The sequence below is a fragment of the Solea senegalensis genome, linkage group LG7, assembly GCF_019176455.1.
Source record: "Solea senegalensis isolate Sse05_10M linkage group LG7, IFAPA_SoseM_1, whole genome shotgun sequence".
Classification (NCBI taxonomy): domain Eukaryota; kingdom Metazoa; phylum Chordata; class Actinopteri; order Pleuronectiformes; family Soleidae; genus Solea; species Solea senegalensis.
In genome coordinates this window covers 28214176-28239623 of record NC_058027.1, presented here as the reverse complement: position 1 = coordinate 28239623, position 25448 = coordinate 28214176, and the positions used below count along the sequence as shown (strand labels likewise).

Sequence of the window (25448 nt, the reverse complement as noted above, 5' to 3'; positions counted from 1 at the left end):
CTAGCTCGATTGTAGTCGGACTAACGTGTTTGCATAAGAAAGCCAAATTATTGTGTTAGTCTGACTAAAATGGGACTTTTAGCACTGAATGATATGAAAACAGTGTTTGAGCAGCCAGACTCAGGTGGTTCACACCCGGACGTCTACGACACGAGACGTTTTATCTGCAGAGTGCCAAAATGATTTCATCAGGTGTGAAGCTGTGTTTCCGTGTGAACGCAGCTTCACACCTGACCCCCTCCCATCGGCGCTCTGGTCCAGGCTCCGCCCCAAACCACTGGAAGTCGTGTTTCTTTGTCATGTTAGTAACACGTTGTATGTATTTGCGACACAGTAAACAGATTAGCGCAGCCTCTGCTGCTAAATTCTGCCTCTAATTTCCTCTGACAGTTAACATTTTTCAGGCTTCAGTCTTTCCGAGCTCGTCATCCTGTGACAGACGTGATCTTTGGCCGTTGGACAGATTTTTCTCTCTGCTTTATTTCTTGTTTTCACTCGCCGTGAAGTTATTTCCTCTGTGGCAGCAGAACGCGTGACGTCATCTGTGAAAACCTCTGTGTTTGCAGGTTCACTGGACCGAGCGAACGCTTTCAAGTCCGATTCTCGCCGAGGGACACGCACGGGGGATCAGGAGGGAGTGCTGGCTGCACATTTGTCAGGAGGTCAGTGGTTTGATTCCCAAATCTATGAGTGTGTGTGTCGTATATGCATCATATCATGTATCTTGTAACTTCAACTGTTCATCGTTTTCTAAAGTATTAAGATGTAAAACTCACAGGCTGAACTCACGATATTCACGGAGGAAGGATAATCTGATTATTATAATCCAGCTGTTTTACATTTAAACTCATAGTATAACTCTACTGCTTCTTTATTATCCTCTGCTATGACAAAGAAGACTCACTTTATTGTCCAGGCTTCAGTGTCTCTGGAATTATTATTCCACCGATGGTTTTAGGAGGAAAAACTTGAGGAAAAACTGATTTTCAGCCATAAAACAAAAGACTTGTGTCATAAAATGTATTCCTATATAGCCTGGGATTGAACCCTCAACCCTCCGATTGACAGATGACTTGCTCGACCACTGATCCCACAATCGCCCTGAACTCCACGACATCTTAAGAATATGTTTGCTGCTTCTTCTCACCTGTAAACGAATATTCCGTAAACCCCTCATTTCCCCACACTAGTCTCCAGAGGGAAAATCAGCAATTCTACATCACAGCGCAGTGGAGTTGTTGAGCCACTGCTGCCTCTCTTAGTCAGTGAAAGTGTGTTTGCAATTCTTACTTCAGATTTACCTCAGTGACACAAACGTACCACACGAGGCAGCGGTGGCCCAGCAGCTCCTGTTGCTCCCGTGAGCTAAAAACGCTGATTTTCTCTATGAAATTGGGTGTGGGTTAACAAACGTAGGTTTCTGTCTAGTAAAGCATATGAAAACATATTCATATGATATTTTTGACGTAAGAAAGAACTATTTGGTGGCTCAGACTAAATTTGTTGAGTGGTTAAAATGTGTTTTTCTCTGACATCTCCGCTGGCAGCCGTGCTTTTAGTGCAGGTAATTATCGTGAGGCTGGTTATCAGCGATGACAGCGCACTCGCTGAAGTCACTTGGTGACGGCGTGTTAGTGTCTCAGGAATTCAAACAATAATAAAGAAAAGAAAAGAAAAACCCTCTGGTCATCACCGTAGTTCTCTAAAACTCTCTGTGTGTCCATGTGAAGCAGCGACAGTGATCCCATTGTTACGCTGGTGATTTCAGGCTCACAGTGACAGCCTCCACTTAGATTTTCTGACAGTTTTTGTTTTGGACTCTCTCTAAGTGTCTTGTCAGCGGATTGGAGTCGTTAATGCGACGCCCCTGAGACAGATGTGGTCGTTACAGCAGGGAAATCAATTATCACGACCTCGGGGACGTGAACTGGTTGTCAACACGTTCGCTGCCTGCGAGGATTTCGCTGCCGGTCACTGCTCTGAACATAGAAATATAGACAGTAGAAGCAACCAGGCTCCTGTTGGACGACGCCAGCTGTGTTGTGCACTCATACGGGCCACACTCCACGAATTTGTGCGAGGAACCTGTCGTTATCCTTGAGATTATTATTCTATCTGAATAAATGTGGCACGGAGGTCACATCTGGCAAATGCGATATTGGTATAGTTCCCAGACCAGACCAAGGGTCTCTATTGTGCCCTCTATTGTGGGTGAAAATGGAGGCAAAATTGAGTTGCACTGAATTTCCCGAAACTTGGTGGGAAGATGTTAGAGACCAAGACCATGTTATAGACACCGTTTGGAATTTTGAGCAAACTCGTCCGAGCATGTTTGCGCCAATTTGTACAATATTGTTCTAAATGTGGACATAGTTACAAAATTGACATCACGTTCAATTGAAGAAGAGCTGAATCTAGAAATTGAGACCAATAACTCTTCAGGAAAATGTTAACTGACATGCATGGAATTAGATTTGTGTCAATATTTTCAAACAACACTTTTTAAGAAGCAAAAAAAATCAATTTAAAAATATTGTATTTTATTGATTGAAAATACACTTGTTCTTTGCACTCCCTGGTTTGTTCTTTAACAGAATCTAAGGTCCTGACCACAGCCACACATTTTATTATTATTATTATTGTTTATTTATTGTATTATTCTTATTATAATAATATTTATTATAATTTCCCTTGTTCAAACCTGAATAATAATCAGGACATGATTGTTTCACCAAAGCAACACAAGCGCATGTGAACAGTTTTTTAAGATTTAATGTCGGCAAAATGGGATTAGAAAATGTTCATTTTGTTGTGGAGAGCAACTTCAAAACAGCGACCATAAAAGAAAGCATAATATTGATCAGGTATCAGGTGTTGACCATTGGTTTCCGACCAAAGTTCCAGACCAGATTTTGAGTTAAGCTTGTTAGACGAGTGTCTCCTCACAATGAATGTTTGCAGCAAGGCTTCATTTCCTCAACACAAGTAAGTAAATGATTCAAAACAAAAAATAACTCCTTTGTGCTACTGCTTCGTGTCTGACTTAATTACAACCTACGACACATGTGGGATCGCCTAATTATACTTAGCCAGATGTTTTGCTGACAGTCGGAGCTGTGGTTACTTCAAAAACAGCAACAACTCAACTCTTTTTTAGGTTCGAGAGGTTCTGACACTAAAAAAAAAGAAAACAAAAAAACACCCACAAAGCTAGTTCTCAAATCGTGTCACTCGCGTGAATGTGGTGGTTTATTCACCCGAAAAACACAAGCAAACAAAACTATTAGCAGTTAGCTGCGATTTTAGTCTGATTTTCTCACAAATGTCTCTTTTAATAATTTGTCAGTGGATGCTTTTACATGTTTGACTGATGAGTTTTGACTGATATTAAATTGCTGATTCATTTCATACGTCGTCATAATTCAGAGCAGGGACCGCTCTTACGCGAGGTGAAAACTGGACTTATTTAATTAGTTTTAGTTTTAATTATTTAAATTAGATTTTGAAGCACATCAATTATTTTCCAATGGCTTCATTCACTCATTGAACATTATCATTCGGCCATAAAAACGCTGCTCTTTCCGACAGCAGCTGCTTCTTAATTAATATCTAATCATGCCGCCGTGGTTGGTGTTTGGCGGATTCTCTGCGGTGGCGGCTGTTCAGGTCCATCACCCTCCGCATTCGGTCCAATTATTCTCAAGTTTGTCTGGGTGTTGCTGTGCTCTGGACCCACGTCCTAAAAAAATCGTTAATGCATGTGAGGCTGATCGTGGTTTACTGTGCGTCCCTTTTGGGAAAGTGCATGTGTGGTGATCTACATCAGAGAAGAGACTCAAAGTCTTTTGATACTCCTCGTCCTTTTCTTATTTTTTAGTGCATGGCAACGAGAGAAAGTGCTGCAGCTTCAAAGTACCTCCATGTAAAAAGCCGTTTTATCCGGCCGCTCTTTGAGACACTGGACATTAATGGCTCCCAAGTGGACGTGTGTGTAGGAAAAAGGTGGCATTTAAAAGGCCATTCATCCAGCTGCTTGGACACTGGCTGCAGGCTCGTTCTCTTTCATTCCACTGACTGAATCACTTAATGAAGGTTCACAGGATGATGGCGACGCTAAAAGAGAATGACTAATGCTTCAAAAGAGACAGACAAGGTACCTTTCCTGCCCCTCTCTGTGCCGCTCCCATTCCACTGTGGTGGCTTCATTGTCTGTGATTAAGGGAACGTTTGAGAGCAATAAACCCAATAAAAGAGCTTCTATGGTGTCTCAGCCTCGCTGTGTCTGTCCATTGTCCTGCCTCTTTTGCGTTTATCCAAGGGTGCAGAGACGAATGTCTGACAGACTGTGGTCATGAGCTGCAGGTGGACCTTCCAAGTGAAGCCTGCTCTCAATCAGCTGAGGCAGTTTGGGGGCTCCAGGCAAAAAGATTCAGGGGGAACCTCACGTCACGCCAGACCGAAACCACCACCACGATAGCACATTGCATGCAATTACAGACGTTTGCCCACGGACAAGTTAGCTGTTGTTAGCATTTAATTTAAAAGTGGTACCCAAAAATAGTCATTTTCTCGAGTATGGCTTGGTAGTGCGGCCCACGACTGTTCACACCTGGCATAAAAATGTGTTGGTGGATGCGACTCGCTTGACCTTCTAAGATTGGAACTGACTTCCCGTGCACTGCGTTAAAATGTACATGTGATGTCGTACAATGTTCGCAAGAACAATTATGATTTGAACAAGTCTGAATATTCAGATGTGTCTGATGTCGGGTTGAGGTCTACTCGCGCTTCCCCTTCGCATTGCTGGACCTTTTACCTCGACAGTACCCCGGTTGTTTTTAAACAACAAGATATAGCGTAAAATAAGGGTCACATGGCGGTGTAGTGGCTAGCACTGTGTGTCACAGGAAGAAGATTCCCGGTTGGAATCCCGATGGTTGGTCCCTGTGTGTTTGCCCTACGATGGACTGGTGACCTGTCCAGGGTGTGACCCCGACACCCTTCTTGTGGTTCTTGTGTTTGGATCTGAGGACACATTCTGGGTGGATCAGGAGAGACCAGATCTGTACTTAGCGTGATCAGATTACTCAGAAGGGATGTTAAACCAGGTCTGAACAGGGTAATTGTCTGGATCAGGTCTGATGTGGTCTATGATGAATATCCAGAAAGCCACAAATTCACTAGGGCACTGACAGAAAAAAATTCAGGAGCAGTTTTCAGGGGCCCCTCCTCAGCTTGGAACATCAGATATTTGTGTGCTTGGCAGCGCCCCTGTTCACAAGGTTTGGAACTGAGCATGTGGTTCTAAGTTGTGGTGTGTGTGTGTGAGCATGAGGTTTTACTGTGGCACGTGATCGCAGCAGGATTTCAGCCTTCCTCATGTTTCCTTCCAGGGGGTTGTCAGTTTCTCTTAGTGTTTATGAAACACCGTTAGATCTCCTGTGTCTTCAGTGTAATGCAGATCCAGAGGTACCAAGCTTGATCGTAAGAGACGTCCTCGTGTCCCGCAGGCTGATTGTTGGCGTGACGGCACCGCGAGCGTCACAAAGGATAAAGGAGATCGTATAGTAACCGTGACTAATCGAGGTTCATGTGTAGAGTAAGACCTAAAAGACCAGAGTGTTGCTGTCAGATGTTGCTATCAGGTTTTGCACTAGCAGATAAACTAATGGTCGTCTCTCTGAACCGGCAGCACGGACATGAAAAAGATACCAATTCTCTCGTCTGGAATTGACGTCTGTCCTGATCCCAGTACATACGGGCAGTGCTATGTACAGGTCTGATCAAACGAATCGGTTTCCAAGAGATGTTTGGTAAATGAATGAATCCCAACTTCATTTTACGCTTTAACTAGCAACACATCCAGGGTGGAGCTCATCTCGTCTGCCCGTTAAACGTGACATTACGTTTACATTTAAGCATTTAGCAGATGCTTTTATCCAAAGCAACTTACAAAACAGGAATGAGCTACATAGAAGACGTCTTAGATAGGAACAGTGGCCTGAAGATGCTCTTGGAAGAGCTGGGTTTTCAAGAGCTTCTTGAGAGTATGATTTCTAGTTGGGATTCAACAGCATTTTATGAATTCTAAATCCAGTCAAACCCTAGTAGATAATCGGATTTGGGGTAGTCTTCAGGGCTATGGTTGTCAAACGTCTTCTTTTGGCTTCGCCCTACTGCCTCCATCTTGTGTCCTCTTCTTTTACACCAACTGTCCTCATGTCCTCCTTCACAACATCATAAATAATCAATCTTTAACATCCTTTGTCCGATATAGTCACTGTCCCAAACCATCGTGACGTCAACTTGAGCTGTCCCTCGATGCTGCTCATTTCTAATCCTGGTCCATCCTGGTTGTTCTAAATCCCCTTGATGAGAGCTGGATATGAAACTTCAATTCTCTTGTGGTGTTGACCAGATTTTGTGCTGGGTGTGGAACTTTAGTACTTTTGTGGCGTGGACTGAATGTTGTACCTAATATCACAAATGTGTTGTCATTCAGTATCAAGTTGTGTTAATCTCATCAGCATCAGTGAGCCAATGAGCATGCATGAAGGTGGATGGACCACCAGAAGCTAAAGAATTCTATAATGATGATGATAGTAATGTATCAAAGGCCGGATATCGATACTAGATTGAAACATTTCAGTCACTTTCCAGCTGGAGTGTTCGTCTCACCTCAGAAAACAATCACAGAAAATCACGATCGGGAGCTTAGAAGACGACGTGTGTTTCAAGTTTGTAGCTTTGAGCACAAGGAGAGAGCGGCGATAAAGCAGTGCAGCTGTTAGTGTCGCTCTGAAGTCTGCTGTGAGCCTCAACTTTATTAAAAACCATAAACGATTCTGTCTGTCATCGCTCCGACTCCTGCTCCCGCTCCGCTCTACATCCACCATATTTACTGCGAGCCACCGGTGGTTTTAGGGCGCAGCTCTAAAAGGAAGGAGCCGCAAATCTGGGAAGTCATACATAAAAAATGACTTTATTGTGTATTGATGTGTAACTATAAAGCACCTGTGATAACATATAGAGGGTGTCACCGGTAAGTAGCCTTAGTTTTCACAAACTTGAGCTGAAGTTAAAGCTGCTTTAGATCTGTGAATGTACAGTTTGTAAAAGGCCTCACACACGCAGACTTGTTTTTATATCTTACTGAGGACACATCATAGATATAATGCATTCACTAACCCCTTACCCTAACCTTAACCATTAAAACTAAAACCCAGTTCAGTTCCAAGCCTAAAACCAGATGTTAGCCCTTCAAAAGGTTGTGAGGACCAAACAAAATGTCCCCACAAATATAGGTTTTTACATTTTTTTTGGACCAGGTTTAAGCTTCCTCATACATATGCGACAACAAGGGTATGTATCTGCTAACGTTAGCTAACGCTAGTAGTCCTGACCGGGGATACAGGCTGCGTCATTAGCTTGCTAATGCTAACATTAACTACTTTAGATTACATGTCACTTGATTTGTTCTTTGTACTTCATCAAGTACAATATGGTACTGCTTGATTAAAAATATTATGTGTATGACCACAAAATGTAAGCGACACCACTATCGTGAACATTGGTCCTGGATTGACTAAGTAAATGTAGCGCCCCCTTGTGGCAGTACGAAATAAATCCTTAAGATTCAGTGACGGCGAGATAATAGACGACGTTTCTCAATGCACAATAATACACTAATACACCACTAATCTGATAATCGTTAAATCGTTTGAGGGAGCTTTTAACGGCATAAAACTTAAAATTTCAACGTTTTCAGCTTCTTCATTGTGAATATTTCCTGGTTTCTTTTGCTCCTTTTTATGGCAGTAAACTGAATATTTTAGTTTTTTTATGAGAACCTCATCATTTTGAGGTCTGGCAAAAAAAACAACAAAACTATTTCACTCCTTTTTTTATGAACCAAACAACAAATCAGTTCTTTGAGTAAATCTTTGTCAAATGAATCTTAATTATGAGTTGCAGCCCTAATGAGTTGCAGCCCTGAGTGACAGCAGGGATTTGACGTGAGGTGAAAAGGATGTGAGGTGTGTTTTCGTCCGCGTGTCAGACGTCTCACATTTACTGCGTGTGTGTGACAGACGAGCAGCTCCTCCCGCACCGAGCTTTAATCTCAGACGTACGCGGACGTATATTTACACGCAGTCAGTCAGTGCAGCTGAGGATTTCACGGGCGTTTGTTTTTAAATCCGCCCGCCGTCAAAGCAGCGCTGCCTTCCAAGCCTTCAACCACGCACGCAGTGGAAGTCCTGACAGTCCTGACGCGGATACACGTGCACACGGTACAGCTCAGGTCTGTGCCTTTCATGTCGTCAGTGGTTTTACATTCAAGAATTCCGTCTCCGTGTTTATATTCCAGACTCTGTGTTGACTTAAAGAAGAAGAAGAAAGTAAACCGCAGGTCGCAGCAGCTTACGCGAGGTTCTGTCGCCATGTCGGGAACACGGGGATAAACCGATTTTAGCCACTTAAGCTAATATAATCAATGTATTCTTGAATCTACAATGTCACAAGAATCAGGTCTGTTGCTTTATCTCACCCCGAGACGGCCTTTTCTGAGGTTTTTAACGCTTTGTAAGAAGACATCTACGTAAGACATCTATACTCCTACACCAAAGCCCATAGAGAAAATCGGTGATTTAACATCACAGCACACAGGAGTTGCTGATCCACTTTTGCCTCCATCACTAAGTGCAAACGTGTTATTTTGTGACTTTGCTGTGAAATCCTTTCGGTCCGATTTACCTCGGTTGACAAAAACTTATCAAAAGGCAGCGGTGGAGCAGCGGCTCCTCGGTCCCCGTGAGCTGAAAACACCAATCTTCTCCATGGACATTGGTGCAGGAGGGTGAAGGTTTTACAAACTTCAGTTTGATGTTGTAAAACGTCTGAGTCATGGTGAGCACACGTGACATCCTGGACTTTATTATCTTGTTAAGTGGCTAAAATCAATTTGTCCTTGTGTCCCTGCTGGCAGCCACATCTCTAGTATTATTATTATTATTATTATTATTATCATTAATATTCATTCACACTACAAAAATCAAACAAATTATCGCTGCCATTTAAAAAGTTTAGTCCGATGACAGCACAGACTGTTGAGTTGCATGGAGCGATGACGGGGCCCGGGGTCAGGGATCACGGCGACGTCTATGAGCTGAACATAAACTTGAATTAAGCCTTGTTATTTTTATTTATTTAAATCCTTTTTTATCCCTTGTTGTGATCTCTGTCTGTCCTCTCCCATGAATGATGCAGCGGGCATTAAACGCCACACAGAACCAGAGAGTTCTGCATCAGTAAATTGGAACCGAGAGGGTCAGTCGCTCACAGGGGACACGGAGAGTGAGCTGAATGCTGCGCCTCATATTAATAATTCAAGCGTTCTTTGGCACTGACTGTGTGAATGAAATCAATTTACAGGCGGTGTAAATTACAGTAATTACACTGGTCTCCCTCTGGGGAGCTGTAGACAAATCCTTGATGGTGGTGAAGGTGGAGAGCCGGGTTTAAACACCGCTCAGCAAAGCTGGGATTTCAGTTGCCGGGGGAACCCGCGCGCATTACCCAGAGATTTGATTAATGATGAACTGTGGGGCCAGGGAATTAAAGCCGTGATTATGTCCCTGCTCGATTGGCTTCTTTTAGGCCAATAAATGCGGCAGTTAAATCCAGCGCGCGGCCGGGATTTGAAACGCGTTTTAGACGGCGACGGCGAGAGATAACGTTGATTGAAACTGTGAGTGGATGTCGAAGCTGAATTAAAGGCACAACGCTGGTGTCGCCGACACGGAGGCAAGACGCCGACTTTTCCTACAAGCTGCTGTTGTGTTGGTAATAAGTAATAAGTACGTAATAAGTAATATCCTGTGGATTCTTTGGGGAGATTTAGGATAATTTACAGAAACTGTGTCATATACAAAGTCGTAGACAAAATATAGAATAATAAAGATCTATAAATGTCTGTGTCTGGAGGTGTCCTGTGGACAGTTTTACTATTGTGGTCTATGGGAATATTGCTTTTTGGGCCACATAAGTATATTTTTACAGTGGCCACTTGGAAAAAGAAAATAGCTGCAAAGCAGAGGGGGAGGAGCCCTATGGATCCATGGCTCCATGTGATGGAGGAACACACAGTCCAGTTCAACTGTATTTGCATCAAATCTGTTTTAGCCAAGCGTTTGCTACCGTATATATTATTCACCAACTAAGTTATCACGTTAAATCCCATAAATCCTGGTTAATTCCCATGGAAAGTTTACAAATTTGAGAATTCACGGAATACTGCAACCATAGCTTGGTACGACAAGATCTCGACAAGTTCCAGTTTTGGGTCCCTGTGCGTTTGCATTTAGCTTTACCTAACCTCAACCTCCGAGTTGAGAAATATCTTCATTCTTTTCTTTGTTCCACGCCCACCAGTCGCCATACGTGGTTTTATACGCGACACAAACTCGTTTCTTACAAAACACAAGTGGAATCTGTACCTTGACAAATACGATCTTGAATCAAGAACCGCTTGTGTGTAACTTCAGTGTAATGTGGTTTGAAAAGCCCTGAGCTGTGATCATTTGTCAAAACTAGTGTTTAATCCAACTAACCGGCTGACAGAGGAGTCGTTCCTGGTGTCAAACATCAGTCATTAAGCTGCCATTCACTCACAGACGGAGTCAGGTTGGGGTCCGTGGTTTGACCCGGGCTTGGTGGGGGGTGGAGCTTCCTGTGCCATGTGATAATACACCTGTCACGCATTGTGACTGTGATTACAGTCAATGACTGTAGTTAGAATGACTGACAGTGTGATAGAGCGTGTTATTGGCTGTCCACGTTAATAACAACATCATTTACAATCCTGTTTCTTTAGGGCACACACAATATATATTACATCAAGTATTCCCAAACACTGGGTCGGGGCCCACAGCTGGGTCACAGGAGATTATTTTGGGGTCCCCAAACAACCTTTTTAATTAAGATTTATGTGTATATGTTTTAAAAATGACATACATTTTACATACAAAATTAGATACATTTCTTGGAAATGATTTGTTTCACTGTTAATTAATTGCCAAATTGCACACAAAGCTGCTCTTGTCACAATGTATTTAGTGATTTAGTTCAGTGAGTCCCAAACACTGGGTCTGGGGCCCACAGATGGGCCTACAAACCAAATTTGGTGAAATTCTCCCAACCTTTTACTGAAGATGTGTGTGTCTGTGTTTTAAATAACATGCATCAAAGTCAATTGTAATGAATTTACAATACATTTCTCAGAAATTATTTGTTTGCCAATTCAAAATGATATTAGCTGTAAATGAGTCGCTACATTGTTCACAAATTTGGTTGTATATCATGATTTGGGTCACAATGGTTTTAAAAGTGGGATACTTTGTCTTCTTGTAACTTAGTACCTGTTAGCTCTGTTTAATGATGTCCATCAGCGTCTTGTTGTTTTTAACATCTGACTGACTTTGACTCATCAGATTAAAGAGCAAGTCAGTGAACAATGTCTAATTTAAGCCATTACACAATAAATTCTCCGAGGATGAAACAAGATTAAATCATCGCGCTTCCAAGGATCTCTCCTTACATGGTCTTTAAAGAAGATAGTCAACAAGGCAGGTGAAAGTACAAAGCAATGAACAATTAATACATAAAACTAATCTTTCCAGATTTGTATTCATCGTAAAATCTCTGGATTCCAAGTTGATGATGTGAGAAATGTGTATTTGGATTAGTATACCTTTCATTTTTGGTACTGTTGGTCCAAACTTCTCTGTTTCTCCAAAGTCTACGTCATCTTAAACATGTGTTTGCAGCTTTTTATCGCTGTTCGACGACATTTTCTGTCCGGAAGTTTGTAAACGCACTCACCCTCCTGCACCAAAGTCCATAGAGAAAATCAGTTTTAAGCTCGTAGCGACACAGGAACAGAAGCTGCTGGTCCACTGCTGCCTCGTTTGGTTTAGTTTTCGTCACTGAGGTAAATCCAAACTGAGAGTTTTCAAACATGGACGGGCTTGTTTTCCCTCTCTGTGTCGGCATCTCTCACAGCTTCACTCCAGGAAACCCACACATTCCCATTAAGAGTGTGTTTCCTTCTCTTGTGGCGACGCTAAAGTGAGTTTCACGCCGCGTAGCGACCGCGTTACTGCAGCAGCCGCCGCCGCAGGACTGTTAGCATGTGTGAATGTAAATTCCACCTGATGGATTCATGTTCCTCTTGCTGTCATTAAGCGACGCGACGCGTCCCCCCGGTAGCTTTGATAGCTGTGCTCGCATGGGATGTTTTATACATCATGGACACGTGACGCGCGGCCTCGGCCATTTTACAGGTTCAGAGATCAACAAACCTGTCAAGTTGAGGAGATTTACCCAGATTAATAGAGGAGAGGAAACGTATTCCATCTTCTACCCGTGACAAGCCGGTTCAACAAACCGACCGCTTCCCTTCCCCACATTAGACTTGCTAATACAGTGTTCTTTGGCACCGCTGACTGTGTATGTGTACAGTATATTACTGTGGGTTTTTCTCTTTTACTTTCTTTCCTTTTTCTTCCTCTAATCTGACTTTCAAATGCCGGACCACTCGGCAAGGCTCCCGTAGAAACACGGCCATGTTATTAAAAAAACATCCTCAGTGTTTTCCAGGGAAGTTATCAGAGCAGCTCGCCGCTGTGTCAGGAGTCATTTATCAGGAAACGGAGATTTGTGAGCCGCTTCGCATCGAGCGCGTGAAAGGGAGCGATGTCGCCGCGCGTGCAGTCCCTCGGAGGAACGAAATTAATAGGTGGTCACTCTGTTAAATGTTTTGTTATGATATTCTCTCTTTGCTTTCATCAATAACTTCTGTGAAAAGGCCTTCAGCGGCAATGAGCTGACACGTCCATCAAGTCCTTTTCTGCGCGTCCACGTCCTGAAATCTGTTATCTGCACTCCACTGTTGCCCAAAAGCAGTTTTAAATCCTTTAAAAGAGCCACTCTGTCGTTATTGTGCTGTCGTGTTAATCCTTTAACGCCGCAGAGATGCTTATTTACTTTGTCGCAGGCCCAACACTCACAGTCACCAGAGAGCCGACCGCGGATTAATCCGCACCTAAAAACAACAAACCAATAAAATCCACCACTGTCTCAAACTCTGAAAATGACTTTTACTGGCAGCCATTTTACTGACGGCGAGCAATTTTTGTTTTACTTGTTTTCATCATTGGAAAGTGGAACTTTGCAGGTCTGGTCGTTCTCGAAAGAGCTCCCCCTACAGTTTCGGAGTACATTTTTTAAAACCTCCGTCTGACCTCGTAACTTGTGCAGGATCCGTGTCTGTGCCGAGGGAAGAACAGCCAACCACCCCCTGAAAAACAAACCCAAAAATCGTCGGGCAAACAATAGCAAACGCAGAGAAAGTCCCAGATTTATCCCAAAGTCAACAGCGTGTTTTTCAATTCTTGGTCGGACGTTGACTCAACTGACCCCTCGCTCGGTCAGACAGTCGTTTCCTCTGGCAACGGTTTTCTCTGCTTCATTATTCGTTGGCTCTAAAATAACGCGATCACTGCCTCGATCTTAAAGCCGGCACCTGGTTCGGAGGTGACCATGTTTCCTGCGAGACCCAAGACCTGATCCAGACTGATCTTTCAAGGCTGGGCGGTGGGGGGAGCGGAGACGACAGCGAGCCGTTTACAGGGTTCCCTCTGGTCCCTGAAATCCCTCACAACAGACGGTTCTTTTGAAAGTTCCGCCTTCAGCAGTCGTATTTTATCAGCTGATCAATTATCGGCCATAGTATAACTTGTATCGGTCGACGTCATGTCGTGATATTTTAAACTCAGGGCTTGTTGTTACGCGGGTGTGAATGTGTCGAGGTGGATAAAGCTCATCAAAGCGAGCCCGTGGCCTAGATGTGGTGTTTTGTTGTTTGGGGCTCTGTCCTAGTTTAACAGCACAGCGGTTGTGAGTGTGTCTGAGTGCATGTCTTGGCACAGCAGGTTTCCCTCTTTGAACCCAGGAGATTGTCAACTTCACAACCGTCTCTCCTCCCGTTCTCTCAGCATGGCTGCCGCACCTCGCCAGGAGAGAACGCCTAATTGGAAGAAGTAATTAAAGCGAGCGTCTTATTTATTTATTTATTTCGAGCATCGGTGTCGGGGACCTGCTGCGACGGGTTCTTGTCATTCAGGACTGATAATCACATGTGTGAGGCTGGGAGCGGCGGCGGCGGCAGCAGAAACAGTCTCTTACACTTGCTGCACTTACCTTATCACCAGTGAGCTGAAACGTGTCTCATGTGGAATATTTAGCGCCTGAGCACCAACTGGTGTGAAGGCCTATTGTATCCACTCTGAATGTTCTTTTTCTTCATTTTTAGGGCCTCGTCGTGCACGAAAAACTCTGAATTTGTGACCTGACTTGAGTTTTACGACGAGATTTAGATGATTATAGTTAAAAAGAAATTCATATTTCGTGTTCCCACTAGCACGTCACTAGCCAGCCATTGCACCACCTACTGGCAACAGGAAGTAACAAATATTAACAAATATGAATGGTGTGGTCTACGTTTGCTGTACTTGGACATGACAAATTACTGGTGGCCTCGCTCTAGCGCCACACAATGGCCATTGTGGTCACTACACACCCTGACACGAATGTGGTTGCGAGAGTTTTTAAATGAAAAAAACATTTTAAATTCACCTTATTTTAAATGAACCTGAAATTAAATGTCAATTGACCCAAACCCAGTCCAACAGGACTCGACAGGCCGTGGTTCTCAAAGTGTCGGTATCTCGTACAACCTGAACTCTCCCTTTAAACTTTAGGCTGTGGTGGAGAAAGAACAAGTAAACACCTGGGAATCGTGTGATAGTGAACTGACTTTTCCACTTCCTGCAGCGACACATGGATGACACCTCTCGTCTGTTTGAAGCTCTTCTCTTTCCCTGGAACAAAAACCCTGTGTTTTCTCTCTCTCTCGCAGCCCTCTGTGCTTTTACTGCCTGCTCCTGACTCACTGTGATTACTTTCATTATGTTTGTTGCCTCTGACGCGAGCTGCACTGCGATGGGCTCGTAATGAATCGACTCCAATGGAGAGCAAAGCCACCGTGATATGTTGCTGTAGCGCCAGTCTGTGTGGACGGCAAATGACACGCATTTTGGCCTTTTCATATATCAAATGTGACGTAGCTCTGTGCTAATTTTAGCCACTTTAATGTTGTTTATGTTTAAACTAATCACAGAGATTCTGTTTTTCTGTCACGCAACCGCGGCGCGTACCTACACGTACACACAAACACACTAAACGGTGAACCGATGTTAATGCTGTGCCTGCATTTACTAATAGAGAAGGGAGCTAGCACACTAGCATACTACTTTGACTAGCTAAACCGAGACACTTTTTGATAACATTGTAAAAAGTAATGACTGTAGTTATGTGTAATACGTATAAGCCCAAGTTATTACAGTAATATCTGCTGAAACTTTAAATGACTGTTTGGAGTAATGTTAGCGTCAGGCTAACGCCTTGTAATTGCATCAGCATCTTTTTTCTGCTGACTCACTGTTCTCTAAAATGACCGTGGATTCACAGTCAGGCTGTTAAAAAACACTCTGCTTCGGTTTGTGTTTATAACTGTGCTGTATTAGCGTGCAGTGCTAGTGAAGTGGACCTCTGTATGAACCTCCATACATTATTGTTTAATTAAGTTAGTTCAAGTTGCGTTTGATAGCAATGTTTTTGTCACCGTTTAGAGTCGAACACGTCAGTGAAAATGAAATTGGAACTCTGTTTGAGGGCACTTGACTCAATTAACTACAAAAACATGAATGATTTGGTCTTTTAATGAAAATGATTGACTTCTCTACCTTTTTATTTACACAAACAAATAACTAATGGCCTTTTTAAAATGGTTATACCGCGTATAATTACGTATCGCATAAACTACACCACTGGTCCTTCGTCTCCGTGCATTTTGCTTCTCCCTGCTCAGCATCGTGACGGCACCACGGACACACTGAAGGTATTTTTTAAAACCTTAAACCACCCACAAACCCAGCACCTTGTCCACCGCCCCCCCAGCCCCCCCGGGCCCCCGTCGCCCCCGCCGCTCTCCTGTCAACCGCTGCTGATGTTAAACAGGTTGCATCATTTCCCCGAGTGTGTTTCGGTTTCATCACACTTACGTGTTTATCTGCTGTAATCTCAGTGTTGTGCAGCGATGGCACAGTGTGACTGCAGGGCTCGCCCTCAATCCACGCTGCTGCTGATGCTGCTGCTGCTGATGATGATGCTGCTGCTGCTGATGATGATGCTGCTGCAGCACCAGCTTTAATGAGGTCATTTCTCTCCTTCCTTCCTTCTTATTTTACTGTAACTCTGCAGAGATTTCATCATTTCACGGCAGCGACAACAGGATCAGTGACGGACTGAAAGCTAAAGCGGTTTGACGTTCACTGATTCTCTGATCACATTTCTGCCTCTGATCTTCCACTGAAGCCTGTAGGTGTCAAAACTATGATATTGTGTTGTAAAAAAAAATAAAATAAAATCATATTCACTGAATTCACAATCATTTTGATGTTATTGATAAAAAGGGTCAACCAACTTGACATCAGCATCAGTGCGGCGTAATTTTATCCCTCCCTTTGATAAAATATTACATTTTAATAAGAACAAAATGACTTGGGGGAAAAAATAGTGTTAAATAACTTATAAGTCATAAATAACTCTCTCTAATCTGCATTTTCTTTATTAAATAAAAAATGATCTATAAAGTGAATATTAAATACACGGAACAGGTCATCAATAAACTAAACTTATCAAAAAATTTGTAATATTAAAAAAGTAGGTTAGTGTTTATAGGCAAAGTTTTCTTTCATAGTGAGAAAAACAGAAAAATCATAATAAATAAGATGATTAAAAATCATAAAGTCATTCAAATGAAAGAAACGATAATGACAATTATTTTCCAATTTCACATATAGAAACGGATAATGAGCGTTTCCTCCCGTTTCGTCCCAGTTGATTTTTTCCATCAAACGCTAAGTTACCCGAATGTTGTGACAGGGGGAGGAGCTTCTCACGGGGCGACAATAAAGTGTTGACGGCACTACACTGTGTTACGGAGAAGATATTAAGTTTTTAAATGTTTTTTCGGTGGTTGCACTTTGCAGACGGTCCCTGCCCTCCGGATCGACGTCGTTTCTCCACTTTGTCTTTTTGATGAAAGCGACGCTGCAGCTTTTGTCGTCCACGTTGCTATGTTTTAAAATGTTCCAACATTTCCTTTTTTAACAAAAAACCCACGTGTTTTGTGTTGTCAGTGTGTGTGTGTGTGTGTGTGTGTGTGTGTGTGTGTGTGTGTGTGTGTGTGTGTGTGTGTGTGTACGCACCACTGCAAACACGTGTAGGTATGTCTGTACAGCAGCTGACAGGCACTGCGTTTCCTGTGTGTGTGTGTGTGTGTGTGTGTGCGTGTGCATTCTTGTGTGACAGAGTTCATTCATCTGTGTCTTGCCCAGTGTTTTCCTGCTCATGCTAACCTTGTTAGCTGTACCTGGATCAGGTTGAGGACAGCATGTTCAGTATGAGACCAAATGTTTTTTTTCCCCCCACAACCAAATCCAGACTGAAGCACACACACACACACACATTCTTGTTCCACATTCTCAGTGAGGACTCTCATAGACATACAGTATAACGCGCTCCCTTACCCTTTACCTTAACCTTAACCATCACAACTAAATGCCTTACCTTGACCCTTGACCTGATGTTATTGTTGGAACATACTGTTCCTGTGTTGTTTGTGAAATCACCGTATGGCAACTTTAACTAATAAATTATACAGTTCTAACTAGGGATAATAATCGGTATCAGTCAGTACCGGTACTGGTCTTGGATATCGGACAGATGATGAAAATGTCATTTTATATAACTTTGGACTGTGAACGTATGTCCAAATGTGTGTGTGTTTATATAGTTTAATAATCATTTCATCAAATTTGTCTTTAGGTTGTGCTGAAAAAAAAGTGTTATTATACAGGGCTGAAACGATTAATTCAATTACTAATGAATCGTCAACTATTTTGACTTTTCTTTGCTCCGTAAAACAAAGAAATCATTAAAACTGAATCATTTTGGTTTGTGGACAAAAACAAAGACATTTGACAAATACTGATCAATATTTTTCAACATTTTATAACGTTTTATGGACCAAACGAGACGAATCGATGATGAAAACAGTTGTTAGTTGCAGCTTCACTTCTTCTAGGCCTCTGTATTTAAACGTTTTAACATAGTAATTGGAAAAAACAGCCTAAATAAAGCCTCTGTGTTCCTGAGGATTAAATAAAGTTGTGAGCACAGGACAAAATATAGGTTTTAAATGAAAAAAACAAAACACTGCAGCTTCTTCTCTTCTGAGGGAGCTTGAAACAAAGTCTTTTAACCACAATTCTTCTTAAATCTTTGCCTTAAACTCAGTGTTTCTGCCAGGGAAGGTCCTAAAGACAAGAACACACACACACACCTGAACCTCCTCCTCCTCCTCCCGTCTGTCAGCATGTGTGTGTGTGTGTGTGTGTGTGTGTGTGGAGGCTGCTCTGTTATCAGAACTGGCTGCCGAGTGAATTGTGTTTCCCAGTGTCAGTGCAGGCCCTCAAGCATACAGGTTCATATTTTTAGCACCCAGCCCTGATTCTCTGTGTGTGTGTGTGTGTTTGTGTGTGTGTGTGTGTGTGTGTGTGTGACACAGAGAGAGAGAGACAGAGAGACAGAGAGAGAGACAGAGAGACAGAGAGACATATGGCTGGCCCACACTTTTCTTTGGAAACCCTAAGCAGAATTTGATTCTGACCCCGCCCACACTTCACCATCTGATGTTAGTCAAACAAAACGGTGAGTGCGGCGTGTTTTACCACCTCTGTTATCACAGCTGCTGGAGTGGAATCAGGAGAAGCTCCATGAAGACCTTTAATGTAAGGTGAACTTTATTAATTTTTATTATTTTTATTATTTTTATTATTTTTACATTTGGAGACAAAACAAATGCATTTGATGTATTTTGAATAAAAAAAAACAACCTAAATTATGGCATCAAAATTGCTTCGAGAAGTGCAATTTAAACTCAGAATTCTAACTTTAAACTGAGAATTTAAACTCAGAATTCTGACTTAAAACTCAGAATTCTGACTTTATACTCAGAATAAAGAATAAAGTCAGAATTGTGAGTTTAAAGTCAGAACTCAAATATTTTTTTCCTGTGTGGCCCTAATATTCTTCCGTAAGAGTCTTATTTTAAACTTTAAAGCCTTTTAACTCACTGGTGATGCAAATAAAAGAAAGATTAACGGGGAATAACTCGGGAAGTGAAGTTTTTTTATGCTTTTTTTCCCGTTAAATGTGACGCGATTAAGCATTTAAATCCTCATTTTTTGTTATTTGTTTAATTTTCCATGCACTCTGTGTATACATATATGTGTATATATACACAGATATATGTATATATGTATATATACATATATACACATATGTATATATACACATATGCGTATATACGCATATATGTGTATATACATATATACGTATATATATATATATATATATATGTATATATATATAAATAAAAAAATATATATAAATACGTATATATACACAGTAGAAGAGTATTACCGATTTTCCTCCAAGTACCACCAGAGGAAGTTCGTACCACCGGTGGTACACGTACCGCAGTTTGAGAACCCTGATTGTAGTGGGTTTGGTCGTAATCCGATTTGGTGTTTTGAACACTTCAGGTTTTATGGGTTCAGTGACTTTAACACTAAAGTGAAAGGCGACTCCAGTGAAGCAGGGACGAGTGGGAGTGGTGCTGCCCCCTGCTGGCTGTTTGTGGGTGTGCAGGATTAAGCAGTGCCGTGTCTCCAGGTTTGTGATGATATCCGACTCTCTCTCTCTTCTCTTGGAATGAAAATATAATGTAATCTTTTTTATTAAAAAAAAATCTTTGGCAGTCGTGCGTGTCAGTCCTGAGACGGGAATGTCAAACGTCTTCCTGGAGACGAGTGTGTGTGTGTGTGTGTGTGTGTGTGTGTGTGTGTGTGTGTGTGTGTGAGAGGTGTGTGCGGTGCTGCGCGGCAGTGCACGTGTGTGTGTAGTCAGCAGATTTCCTTCACCTCCACATGGCCAGTGTTCAGCCCGACCTCAAAGGCAGCTGCTGCTCGCGCGGCTCCACCCCGACACTCCCTCACAGAGATATTATTACACACTATTCATAGACTTAACGCTTGTTTCTGAACGAGATTAATTGCAAGTTTTTGTTACTTTTGGAAGTCATAAAAGCAGCTGTGCGAGTGTCCTCCGCCCTCAGTTAACCTCCGGCTTGTTTGGTGTGTCGCTGTGTCACTGTATGTGTCGTGCAGACGGTGAAGGCGGTAATTTCACTCTGAAGCGTGTTATTTAGGAAGTGTGTGTCTGTGTGTGTGTGTGTGTGTGTGTGTGTGTGTGTGTGTGTGTGTGTGTGTGTGTGTGTGTGAGTGTGTGTTGTCAGAGCAGTGGCAGCTTGTGTTTAAAAATTTCACAGTCACTCTGAGCTCATAAAGTGTCCAATAACCCGGCGGAGTGTGGTCGCACACGAGCCGCCGCCGCCGCCGCGCACTCTCTCACAACTTCATCTCACATTAAACGGGATTTGTTACGCGGGGATTTTACGACTCTTGTCTCGCAATTTTCCGACACTGTAGTTTACTGAGGAATCACATCGTTATGGGAGATGATAGCGATGAAGAGCTAGTTCTGAGGGAGACACAATGGTTGTCAAACTGCGGAACGTGCACCACCAGTGGTACGCGAGCATCTTCTGGCGGTACTGGGAGTTAAATCAGAAATACTGTATTTTCCTGGGGTCAGAGTGGAGCTGAGGGATTAAATCAGAATTACCTTATCTCTCACTCCATCTTAATCTAATTTTACGATACCAGTGTCAGAAGTAAAGCAGGACGCAGAGAGAATAAATCTTCTCGATCTATTTACAACGTTGGTGATGATAGTCAGGTGTTGTTTGAGAACCACTGGTCTAGCCCGATAACATGCTAATTTAAATGCCTGATTCCAGTTCCTGAACCTTTCTGGTACCAATCCTGATTTGTCATTTGCGTCGTTCTCATTCACCATGAACTCCCAGACCATTTGTGACATCTGGAACATCCCAAAACTCCTGGGAAGTGAAAGTTATCTGGGCAAAAAGGGGGCAAGAAGGCAGAAGTAGCCGCCTTGTCACGCATGCACAGAGCAATCTGCAGCGACACGTCACCATTGCTGGTCCACTGCTGCCTCGTGTGGCGAGTTTGTGTCACTGAGGTAAAATAACTCACTTGAATGCTCCTGTGAGCTGTGATATAAAATCACTGGTTCTCTCTGTGGGCTTTGGTGTGGGAGAGCGAGTCAATCAAATCACGTTATGCAAATGCGGTGATGTCATTTACAGATGTGCTGCTGCCACATGCGACCCTGAGATTCATTACAGATGTTGAGGCTTCTCTCACCGAGAGGCAAAGTATTTATTGGCGTATGTTTGTCTTTAAAGCTCTTATCAGAAAATTGCTTTCATGAATTGCATCTGTGTTTTTTGAGGAGACACTTTGGGTCTTTTTCTTCCGTCACCACGGATCGACCGGCTCGTCCCTCGGGTTCCTCTTTCTGTGTCAGTGCAGCGATGTAATTGGAGTCTTTTGAAACGATATCAAGCATAATTCACTCGGTCATTTTAGACATTCATTCAACGAGCGCACGCTAACAGCCTGCATCTGTTCTGACTTGGTTGAAAATGACTCTGTTGCTGCTCGGCATGAGTGGAAATGACACGTCTGCTTTTAAAGCTGCACTGCGTAACTTCATTATTGGGCCTAAGTTTGGTCTTTGTCAAATTATGTGAAGCAAAACTATCAGACCAGAGTGAGGGAGTGTTTGTGTGTATACAGCAGCAGAGCGGGTTTCACGCTACAACTGAAACGCGACACCCGCGACAAACAGTGACATGAAAGGAAATCAAATCGATCATAAAACAGACCATAATAATCAATCTGGACAACGACCACAGGGATGAGCAACGGTGAGTTTCCTTAAAGTCATGTGTTGTCATTTTGAGATTCGAGTGAAGATGCGACGTTTAATTTCTTTATTTTATTTATCGTTTATTTAGCCATTGGAAGGTCATTGAGACACAAGATTCCCACTTCTTTTCCAGGACTTTGCCAGGACATTTTCAACCATTCATTCTCACACCTACAGTCAATTTAGACAGTCCAATTGACCCAATGTCCATTTTTCATGGTTTTTGGACTGTAAAAGTAAAGTGTCGAAGTATAGAGGCCATACCAACAAGATCCTTTAAAAACATAAATATCTGCAGTGGATTCACCGAGACTCTAGCCCCTGAAAGAGAGGGAAATATTAACTTGAAAACACATCTACAGTAGCAGTGACATGGCCTTTAATCGTGAGATCAGTGGAAACAACAACACACACACACACACACACGCCCTCCCCTCTGTCTCTCTCTTTAGGAAGTTCATATAAACACAGCCTTGTTTTCCTGGCTCACTGTCGTGAAGACCGTCCGACACGAGTCCAGCTGGCTGCGTGGACTCACGTCGACAGGCTTATTGAGAAATCACAAACAGCAGAGTGTTGAGCGGCGGCTTAATGGCCGACGGCGCGGCAGCGGCGCGGCAGCTCAGGGAAATCTGTTTGAACTTTAAGAAACGCCAAGACGGAACAAGCGGCTGTTGTTAATCACACGTGAACGCTCCGCTGAAGTGGCTCCTGCCTCTGCTCACACACGTGTGTGTGTGTGTGTGAGAGTGAGACAGTCAGAACCACATCTGTCTGTCAGAGTTGGAACGTCCAGGTAACTCCTGGAAATCCATGCGTGTCAATTGATTCAAGATGTTTTTGTCCTACAGTTTGCCCTTTACTCGCGTCGCTCTCACAACGAGAGTTTTGTCGCCATGCGATCTGAACGGGAAACCCCGTTTGGCTACTTCTTGTTACCGCTACGCACACACACACACTCACCATCCTCCATTATCACCTCCAGCAAAACCGTGGCCAAGTCGACGCGACTTATTTCGATTTAATGGCTGTAGAATTGTCAAAAAAAATGTTTTGTGTGTGAGTTCTTCTGCTCCTTTTTTCCAAGATAACTCTCACTCTCCATATCTGACAGTTAGTCAACTGCTTTAGGAATTACGGTACTGAGGAGCTGACGTCACAAACGTGCGGACTCTCGTCTGTGATTGGACGGTCCTGAGGGTCCACCGTAATGACAAGTATATGGGCGCAAAGCTCTTTTTCTCTGCTTTCCGGTATCCATGCATCCATCCATCCGTCTTCTACCACTTTATTCTCCACGTGAAGGAGCGAAAGGTGACATTTTCTAGCTCTAGGTGCAAATGCTAAATCCTGTCGGCGACAGGTAACGGATGGTTTCATGTGCCGGTCGTCGCTCTTTCACTTTATCAGCTTTTCTCGACATCGTTGGAATGTCCAGTTCTCTGTTCCAGCTCTCACTGGATCCTCTCGTCAGCCACCAAACACAGGAACAATGAATGAATGAATCCTTGACTATTTTGATAATCGATTAATCGGTTTTTTGATGATTAAAGATTTCACAGACTCAGATTCCGGATTGTTGCAGCTTCTTAAATGTGAATACGTTCCTCGTTTCTTCATTAAAAGTAAATCATTTTGTTTTTATGGACAAAAACGAGACATTTGAGAACATCATCATTTCCAGGTTTGACTAACACTGATCGTCATTTTATGGACCAAACCATTACTCGATTAATCGAGAAAATGATCGGCAGATTAAGCGATGATGAAAATAATCGTTAGTCAGTTGCAGCTCTAATCTGCACCTCGACAACAGTTGTGGTTACCACCCACCAAAAAACGTAAGTTCTTTTCTGAGAACTAAAACAAAATAAAACATTACACTTATGTAGAGGTCTCTGGAACAGTTCATGCCAGACATGCCTACAAAAACAGGAATATCGCCACCTAGTGTATCGGAGGCAGAAACCCCGCATTCGATAGTTATTTCCCTGCTAGTTTCCAGAAGTCCGATTAAGTGTCATCGTCGCAATGTAAGTGTGAGTGATTTGGTTCCGTCTTCGTCGACGAGAGCGAGCGCGTGGATACAAAGTCATGACGGAACACGCTTCGGTCGTTAATCACACGTGAATGCTTCACTTAAACGGCTTTTCAGTCAGAACACATTGGATCAGAGGATGAATGACTGCAGGCTTCACATTCTTGGGAGTTCACCGGACTCGTCTACGTCTTTGTCTTTGTCTCTGTGAATCGTCGCGGTGGACACACGTACACTTTGTGAAAAGGTCGGGAACAATGTGGTGAGTGATGGACTTGGTCAGGGACAAATAAAAGAAACCTCGGTCCAAGTAAGAAAATAATCCTCCCAAGCTGAAAGCCTCTCGGAGCGAATTAAGAATAGAGCCTTTTAGTTTACTGACCATGTCGTCAAACCACTCTCAGAGAAAATAAGGCTACCAACCAGGAGAAAATAAAAACTACTCTAGCTCAAATGTACACTCATCTTAAGAATGTGTTCGCCACCTTTTCTCACAGTTTAACAGCCTTTTCTGGATGGAAACTAAAAGCTTTCTCCACCACACTAAAGTCCATAGTTTTAAGCTCCTGGGAAGACGGACACTGCTGAATGCTAAATTTGTGTCATTGAGGTCAATCCGGATCAAGTCATGAAATAGGACTTTTAAATGTATTGGTGGAGGCAGCAGTGGATGAGTATTTCCTGTGTGCTGTGACGTAAAATTGGTCATTCTTTCAATGGAGTTTGGTTCAGGAAAGTTAGCGGTTTTAAAAAATGCCCACACTTCCATTTCCAGTTTTAAAAGGCTGCGTAACACTGAGATAAAGCGGCAAACATGTTCGCTGGTGTAGATTTTGTCACGTGAGACTTTTGTTATGAGGCTAAAATTGGGTTTTCTTGGTGTTTGTCAGACATTTTTATTGGATACTATGCTAACAGAGCATGAAGCTGCCAGCGTCAGATGGGATTGGTTGTCTTAAGTTGCCATTTACGTCATCAGAGGTCAGAACTTGGAGTGACGTCACGTCAGTTGAGAAGTTGGGGGGAAAAAAACATGGTTGCAAACATATCTCAGGCTTTAGCCATTGTTAGCAAGTAGTCGTGGTGTCCCATGTGAGGGTTGTGTGGTTGCTCCAACTTTCCGAGTTGGAAATCTGACTTCAGGACCGGAACGCACCGTCATCCCAAAAATATACCGGTTGCAGAACGGAAGCGCTGCGCTCTGATCCGCGCAGCTCCGCCAATGCTTGCGTCTCACTTCCAGCTTCCGTGCGGCTGGACAGCTGGAGTCGTGAGACTAGGTTCTCTCGTGGCATTGCCTGCACGG

At 43.0% G+C, this 25448-nt stretch overlaps 1 protein-coding gene across 3 annotated transcripts in view; it reads left to right on the top strand.

Annotated features, from left to right (window-relative positions):
* The first annotated feature begins 568 nt into the window (after positions 1-568).
* LOC122772414 (cell migration-inducing and hyaluronan-binding protein-like) overlaps positions 569-25448 on the top strand; it is a 107151-nt gene continuing 82271 nt past the window's right edge. Inside the window, exon 1 of one of the 3 annotated variants that reach the window (XM_044030440.1) lies at positions 569-662. The gene's annotated coding sequence lies outside the window, so the exon portion shown is untranslated. Of the gene's footprint in view, positions 663-18923; positions 18980-25448 lie in introns of those variants that run through there. The other 2 variants (XM_044030442.1, XM_044030443.1) reach the window with 2 other exon arrangements.